Here is an 8710-nt window from a genome sequence, read left to right on the forward strand (position 1 = left end):
TTGTCCCTTGGGTCCTGTGTACTGGCTCACAATTGAGCTGCTGGTCACAATTGAGCTGCTGGCCCTCAGTTCCTTCATAGAAAAACTCGGACCAGAGTTTCAGCCTGGGCTCAGCACTGCTGCAGCCCCTGCATGTGTGCTTGTGTGGTGGTGTAGAAACTACTCGTGGCTTGCAAGTTAGCCTGCCTTCTGTGTGCTCCTGCCTTCCACTGGGGGATACAGTGGCCTCCCTGCTCTCAAACCAATAGCCACTATTTTCTATAATTGTATCTGTGTGTGTGTGTGTGTGTGTTCCTAAATACACAAATGCGACCTGTGCAGTCTATGTACTGTTACTTGTCTGTCTGTTTTCAGGGCTGACCACTCTGATCTTGGACACCCCGTTGGCATGCTCTCCCCTGGGGAAAGCTATCTCTCCTACTCAGTGTTCCATAGTGGCCTGTGGTTCTTTGTCTAGGATTAAGGTTTGGTGAGCTGTCCCCCCTTCTGTGCCAGCACTTCTGTCGGTGTCATCCTTGTTCAGGTCCTGTTCAGGCAGGCATGTTGGTGAGACTTCATTTCTGACACTGTGAGGAGTCACACTCTCACGGCAGGCTCTGTTTCTCTGGCTCTCAGTCTTTCTGTCCGTCCCCTCTGCCTCTTTGGTGCTGGTGTTAAAGTCCTGTGTCTGCTGGAAGGTGGAGGTGCACGTTGTGTTCCCAGCACTCGGGAGGCCAAGGTTGGCAGAGCTCTATTGAGTTCGAGGCCAACCTCGTCTACATACAGAGCAAGTTCAAGGATAGCCAGGGCCACACAGAGAAACCCTAAAAAAAAAAGTCCTGTGTCCCATTTTCTTTTGTTTGTTTCATACTCCATACTCCGGGTGTATGTATGTGTGTGTGTGAGAGAGACATCTCTCTGGCTCTGTTTCTCTGTCTCTCTCTCTGTCTCTCCCCCCTCCCCCCAATCCCAGCAGGTCTGTCTTTTTCCCATTCATTCATTCATTCATTCATATCACAGACAAATGCACATGGCTTTGATGTCTGCTGGTCTGCAAGGGGTGGCCCCAGCCCCAGCCCCTATCCTGTCTTCTATCCTGCAGGCCTGGGTTTCTGCAAAGCTCTTCAACCCCCTGCCCCTTGATGCCTCCTCCTTCCCTCTCTCCTAGCTCCGGCTCTGGGGGTCACTGCCATCGGCTGGCGGGGGGTGGGGGGGTGGGGGGGCTGGGTGTTGTTTCCTCTTACTCCCATAGTTCTTCTGAAAACATTAACAGTGGAGCGGCTGTTCCTACCCAGCTGTGTGTGTGAAGGAGGGAAAGGGGCAGACAGAGGCCCCTGTCCACTCTTCCTTCCTCTCCCTGTCTCCAGGGAGCTGAGCTGCCCACTTTCGGTCATGTCAGCTTTTACAGACTGTGTGCATGCATGTGTGTGTGCTTGGTATGGGTTAGGGGGGCTTCACTCACCCATTTCCTGTCGGCTTCCAGGTCTCCCTCTCCATCCTGATTATTCCAGATGTGTGGGCTTCCCTCCGTGCCACCCACCCCCTTCCCCTCTGTTTTTATAATCTGCAAACCCTGGAAGCTCGCTTCACCCTCCCTTCCTCCAATGCGCAGGGAACATTGTTTCATCCATTCCCTCCCTCAGTCCATCCATTTGTTCCCTTGACAGATTTGTATGGCGTCCCCAATGGGAGTGACTTAGGGGCTAGAAAACAAGCTGGGCCCACCAACCACCTTCTGTTTAAATGACAAGACAGGACAGATGCTGAAGTCCCCAGGCCTCAGGAGAATAGAGACAGGCCCTCCTGAGCTTGTCTGGATGGTAGAGTAGAACTTCAGGGAAGTAAAAGTCTGATTACCCGTGGGGGTGTCTATGTGTGTGCTTGTGTGTGAGCATGTGTCAGTGTGCGCGTTTGTGAGCATGTGTCAGTGTGTGTGTTTGTGTGTGAGGATGTGTCAGTGTGTGTGTTTGTGTGTGAGCATGTGTCTGTGTTTCTGCATGTGAGCTTGTGCCTGTGTGTGAGTTTCCTTAGGTCTAGACTTCCCGGCAGCACCTGACCTCCCACAGTCCAGGTGTGTGAATCCCCTGAGTTGTGTGTGGACTGTGGTACATGTGGGTGTGGCTACAATTTGTACTGTGGGAGTATGACATGTGGAGGGAGACCTCTGATAGGTGAGGTGTAGTGGGGTACATAGCTTATGTATGGTGTGTGTGGTGTGGTGGGTGACACACAGTGTGTGCAGCAGGGTTGTGATGTGACTATAGGTTTGAAGGGTGTACAAGGCATGTATGAAGCCTTGGTGGTGTGATGCTGAGCCTTCCCTGTGCCTGGATCCCTTTCATGGCGTGGACAGAGATGATTCCATGTTACCTGTGTTCAGACTTTGCACACACACACACACACACACACACACACACACACACACACACACACACCCCCGCATTCAGCCCTCTCCAGGGTCCTGCCTCCTCCCTGGCTGTTTCCCAGTCTTTCTTTGTCTCCTGTGTCTCTGCCCCGGGTTACAGCCCTGAGTGTCTCTGGCGCTGATTAGTTTCAATTGAGCTGTGATTGCAGAGCCCCTCCCTCTGTGCGCCTGCAGCATCCTCTATGCCCCTCAGCACTCTTCATCAATCTCTGCCCACTCCCACCCCCCAGCTTGTTCAAGTCCCCTCAGGCATGGCCTCTTGGTCAGGCTCCTGCCCTGCTCTGGGCAGCTGCCTCCTCTTCCTTAGCTTTGGGGTCACCGTCATTGGTTTGGAAGTGTTTTTCATTCCCGGGGCTCTTCAGAAAGGGCCTATTGTGAAGCAATTGTTGCTGCCGCCCATGTGTCTGACTCTGGGAGAGTGTGGGGGGTTGGGTGGGGTGGGGAGACATGAGAAGGGTCCTTGCAGCTTCTGCCATGTGGCTTTCATGCCCATCTCTATGGGCCATGGGTGCCCATCTGGGTACTCAGTGCTCTTTGTTTCCGTGTGGCCAAGAGCAAGTGCGCTGGAAACTTGAGACTCTGAGCCTCTCCCTGCCTTGCCTGTCTCCAGGGTGCTTCTGAAATCTGCCTGGCCCTGCGTGTGCAGCATTCAGAGGTGTGTGTGTGTGTGTGTGTGTGTGTAGCTGCCTGGCAACATGTCATCTCTGTCACTTGCTCTAATCCTTTGTCCCACTCTGGGGTCCCACCCCCTTTACATTTTCTTTTGGTCAGCACACACTGAAGCTCCTGTGAGTGAGCATGGGTGAGCCCCAGCCACTGTCTGTACTGTGTGCCTGGCCTGCAGGCTTGCCCCTCTCCCGGGACCCTTTGGGGTAGGAGGGCGCTCTCCCAGGCTTTGTACAGGGTTTGCTTATGCTCTACCGATATGTTCCAAGACCCACCTGCCCATCCTTCTGTCCTACCGTCCTCCTGTTTGTTCAAGAGTCATTTAAAATTTTTTTCCTTTTATTTATGTATTTAGTGTGTGGGTATGTGAATCAAATAGGTTATCAGGCTTGGTGGCAAGTGCTTTTATCTTCTGAGCTATCCCTCCAGACAGTCATTTGTATTTCAGACATTACATGGTTTTCGTTTGTCTGGGTGGTGAGTATGTGCTACACCACGTATGTAGGGGTCCAAGGACAACGTGTGGGAATTACTTCTCTTTTGTTTTGTGGGTCCCGGGGACTGAACTCAGGTCTTCAGGTTTTGTGCTAGGTACCTCTTCCTGCTGAGTCATCTCACTGGCACTCAGAAATGATTTCCAGGCTCCCATTTGGGGTCACAGTGCAGAGTCCAGGCATCCAGGACCCCTTGCCTACTGCCCAGCCCCCTAACCCTCACGGCCCACTTCTTCCTTTCACTTCCAGCCCTGCTCCCACTCCCTACCCCGCAGGCCACAGGCATCTCTTAAGGCAATTCCCCACTGCCTGCTAAAGAGTTTTGTGGTCTCTCCTTGCAGATAACAGTCTGCTCTTTCTCTGTGGTCCTACTGTGTGTGTTGCTTTTGTCCTGGCCTTACTTACCTGGGTGGCCCAAGCAACCTCACATGTGAACCTACAGTTGCCACCCTATCCCGTGAATATGTGTCACCTTCTTTTTCTTGACCTCTTCCACTTTAAATCAGGGTACAGCTTGTTGACCATGGGATAATTGACTCTGAATTTTGTGATTGTCCCATCTCTGGTTGACATTTGTTTTAAATCTCAAACAAATGTGAGGGTGTTTAAAAAAAGTATTTACAGAGTTATTTAGGAGTCGTGTGTGTGTGTGTGTGTGTGTGTGTGTGTGTTAGCTTCCTCCTGTCTCTTTCTGCTCTCCCCATATTTCACTGAATTCTGCCTCTTTGCTATATGTCAGAGAGAGAGAGAGAGAGAGAGAGAGAGAGAGAGAGAGAGAGAGAGAGAGAGAGGGAGGGAGGAAGAGAAGGAGGGAGAAATGACGGGGAGGAGAGAGAGGGGGAAGGAGACGCAGGGGGGACTCCTCACCATCTTGGTCCCTCTCTGCTTCTCCAACCTCTGCCCCTCTCTCTTTCTCTCCCGCCACTCCTGGGCACTCCCCACTAGACAGTTTCAGGGGAGCCTGGCCAGATTTCTCAGCTGTTGCCTCTCTATCACCTCTTTTGCTGTCTCTGAGGGGCAGAACAGGATTCTGGCCTCCATCCTTCCTGTCATCCGTCTCCTTTGGAAGCTCCTTGCTCCCTGGTGTAGCTTGGCTTTGAGTTGGGATCTTGGAATCAAGTCTCAGACCCACACACCTCACCTGGCCTGTCTTTCCTGCCCCCAGATGTCCCCTTAGACTCCATGTTGTCTCCACTCCTGGAAGGTTTCTTGTCTGGATCTCCTTCTCAGCCTGTGACGCACTGGCCTTTCTGATGCCCCCTGACTCGTGGCTCTCATGAGCTTGTGGGCCTTCTCCCTTCTCCTCACCCTGCTGTAATTGTCTGCAGCCTCCAGGAACACCAACCCAGCCTCCTCTACCCCCCAGAGCCCCTTCTTGCTCCTCCTCCTTGCCCAACAACCCTGTCCCTACTTCAGGGCTCAGCACCCTCTCTGAAGGAACCACTCTGGTATCTGTCACCCAAGTCCAGGTCTCCCAACACTCCTAATTTACACTAAGCAACCCCACTTTTGTGTTGGTCTTGCCTACAGACCCCTAGTATAGCCCCGACCACCTCACTCAGAACCCCAACTTGATTGACATACCCTCTATGTCCTATTTATGAGTCCTCCCTAATAGATCCTGCCTCCCCTCTGGGGCCCAGCTTCCCTGACACCTGTCACCTGCCTGGTACAGGGGCTACCCGTGGTCTCCCTTCACCAGGCTATCGGGCTATTCAACAACTGACTAGTGTCTGTTGGGGCAGCCCCGAGAGGTAGATAATTGGCTTGGGCTGGAGAGGCCACACAGCACGTGTTCTGCCTCACTCTCCTCATCTGCATCTCCCAATGTCCTCTGCTTCCCTTCCCTTCTCTGCGTCCATCCTTGGGGTGTGTCTGGTGTCTGAGGGAGGTTCTGTGAGCTCTGGCCCCAGACAGAAGATTGGAGTCTGTCACCTCTGGGTGTTGGACTTTCTCTCTGTGGGTCAGTATACATATAGCTTACATGTGTCAATGGGCATGCATCTGGCACTCCATGCATTGGGGTGTAGACCCAGCTGGCCTTATTTGCCCATCTTTATGTGGGTCACTGGTCATTCTGTCAGTGTAAGTGGTGACTTGGGTGTCTGTGTTCTGTCTGGGTGGTGAGGTGTCTTCCTTTTCTCTGTGGTGAACTCACCACCCTGCTGTCCTGCCTACTCCTTCCCTGTGGCCTTCTTCCTTGTAGCCCCTCTCCTGGGGACTTTGCTAGGGCTTGCATGTCAATGTCTGTGCCTGGCGGCCTCTCAGGCAGTGAAGTGCGTCATAGCTCTGACTGAGATGGCTGAGCGTGGGCTCAGCTTGCGTGCATGCGTCATCCTGAGCCCTGGTGGAGTTGGGGGGGGGGTCTCGCCTCGCCTTGAAGCTCCCACTCTACCAGCTCTCTAGCTCCCTCCCTACCTCCCTCCCTCCCTTTCTCCCTCTTTCCTAAGCTTTCTTCTTCCTTCCAGCCTTTGTCTGTTCCCTGTTGCTTCTCCCCGTAGCTCCTCACTCTGCCCCCTTCCCCTCTGGTTACCTCTGCTGCAGAGCCAGTGTTGGAAGAACTTTTGGGGTTCATCTGAATATTCCATCCAGTCCCACAGGGATGGAACTGCTTGGGGCTTCTCGTGGACTTTTTTTCTTTTCTTCACCTGTTCTCCCTAAGGTCTCTAGGGCACCCCATCACAGAATGCAGTTCCCAGTACTAACCACATGTACGGGAAGACACCAGCTTTCCTTGGCCAGCTGCTCGTCCTGGTCTCCAGCCTCTTCTGCCACTAGCCCTTGTTTTCCTCTGCCCAACCTTTACTTAAATGTGATGAGCTGCTTCTACCTCAGGACCTTCATGCATACGGTTCTCCCTGCCTGGAACCAGTTGCCAGAGGCTTGCCTGCTCTCACTGCCTCCTTTAGGTCTCTGCTCCTGTGTCTCCTCTTCAGAGAGGCCTTCCCTGGGGTCCTGCTGTCCTTAGCAAGACACCCTTTGTCTGACTTCACAGCTGTCAAATAATGGGGTCCCCTTTAGGTGTAGCCTCTGTGTCTCTTCCTTACATGTTGCCTCCCCCCTAGCCCCCACTGGTTCTCAACCTCCAGTCTGTCCCTCCAGGTTTTGTTCTCCTCAGGGACAACCTGCTTCCTAGCTCCCTGAGCCTCCACCTGTCCAAGCCTCAGGGCCTCCGCACTTTCTGTGATACTGCCGCCCTCTTGCCCCTACTTTTTGAATTCCAATGTATTTTGCTATTTCTTTTTTTAATTAAAAACTTTGAAATCCAGATGAAATCCATACAACCTGTAATCACCTTCTGGAAGAGAGTGTTCCTAGTGTGTGGGGACACCGCCACTCGCCTGTCCCCCTCCCTGTCTGTCCCCCATCAGCACACTGGCCGTTGGACGTACCATGTGACTCTGGTGGGTTCAGGCTCTCCCCCGTGGGAGACTGGGAGTTTCCTGATTCACTCCTTATCAAGAGGACCATGACCTTTGCTATTTTTAGCAGCCACACTCTGGCCGGGATGATCCAGGTCACCCAGGCTGGCTGTGGACTGTGGCCCTCTGAGTCAGTGGCTCACAGTCTCCTTTCCTGGCTGACACTGCTGCACTCCCAAGCATCACTGCTGCTCTTTGATGGTCTCTCCCGCTACCCTTGGCTGGCCACCTAGCCCCCATCTCTCTGTCACCCTCTCTAGACACCAGCTCTTCCTCAGTCCCCTCGGTTTGTCCCTCCTCTGCTTCAGTCCACTCTGTCCCTTGGAGCTCTGGGGTGGGTGCAGTTCAGGCCTTAGCCTTTTGGTGGCATACGTTCCACACCTCACTCTCCTTTGTCACCAGCTGGGATGGCATGTCACCACCATACGATGGGCAGTCACACACCTTGCCCTCAGGACCATTGTACCTGACACCTTCCCTGGCCATAGGGTCAGGCCTGACCCTCCTTGGGCTGTCGTCTGGCTGCAAGTCCCCTCCCCAGACCTGTGAATGGTTCCGATGCTTCGGGTCTCTTAACTGTCTGACACCTACGCGCTTAGCATCCTCCCTCTGAGGTATCCCTGGGGAAGAGCTTCAAGAACAGCCTCCACCAGGCTGTGTGCTGGAAGCGTCCGCAAGTCCATCGGAGTCCCATGAACCAAGTAGTGTTCAAGTGCCAAGAGGGGCTCTCCTTCAGCACCTGTGGAGAAAAGGGGCGTGTCCCGTGCCAGCCCTCCTGAGGGACATGTCCCAGGCCAGCCCTCCTCAGTGTCTGCCCCCTTTCTCATGTCTTAGTGTTAGCTGGATGGCTCTGGACATGAGTGAGCACCAGAGATGCATGTGTGCACAGGAGATGCTGCTGGAGAAGATAGGTCTCTCTTCTCTCAGTAGGACTGTCTATCTGCCTGTCCATAGGACTGTACTGTTTTCTTATCTGCTCTAGTCCTCCGGACTCTTTTGATATTTAAGGGGGAGAGTCGAGGGGGTGTTGTGTGGGAGTCCCTCTGGCCTTCTCCAGGGGATCTTGTTTTTCTTCTCTGGGAGCCAGGCTTTTATCTTTCCTTCAGTGTGTGTGTGTGTGTGTGTGTGTGTGTGTGTGTGTGTGTGTGTTCACAAGTGCTTCTTCCCTCGATTTCCTCTGTATATATAAAGCACTGCTTGGGAGGGCTGCTGTACCATGTCCCCTTCCATGGCTCTCGGGCCCCTACCCTCCGCACCTGCATGTCCCCATTCTTCCCTCCTGGTTCTTGGTGTGCGGGCTGAGCTGTCAGCACCTTTCCTTGCCCTGTCTTCAGTCTCTCTCTCTCTCTCTCTCTCTCTCTCTCTCTCTCTCTCTGCTGCCTGTTCTTCCTTCTCCTCTTGGCCTATCTCCTTCCAGCTCATTTTTTCCAGATGTGCCACATCTGACTGTTCATGCCTCATGGGTCTCCACTCATTTCCCCAGTCAGGCTCTGCTCCTCTTCATCCAGCGATGCTGGCTCGTGTGTGTGTGTGTGTGTGTGTGTGGCTTGCCACCCGTGCCCTCCCACACTGTGTACTTCTGCTCTTGCAAGTTTGAGTAGTCCTGGACATGGCAAACAGCTCTCAGCACCTTCTTCTTTCTGCCCGCCCTGCCCTCCCCCTGGGGCTCTAGGACTGGCTTCCAGAGGACCCTTGCCTGCCTTGCCCCTGGCTCAGACTAGACT

At 53.5% G+C, this 8710-nt stretch overlaps 1 annotated feature.

Annotated features, from left to right (window-relative positions):
- Nucleotides 517-4409: an enhancer, noted in NCBI's record as "VISTA enhancer mm1673". NCBI's record gives its function as "enhancer in: somite[3/6]" and the evidence as "EXISTENCE:transgenic organism evidence [ECO:0001131][PMID:17130149]".

Source organism: Mus musculus, chromosome 2 (genome assembly GCF_000001635.26).
Source record: "Mus musculus strain C57BL/6J chromosome 2, GRCm38.p6 C57BL/6J".
Lineage (NCBI taxonomy): Eukaryota > Metazoa > Chordata > Mammalia > Rodentia > Muridae > Mus > Mus musculus.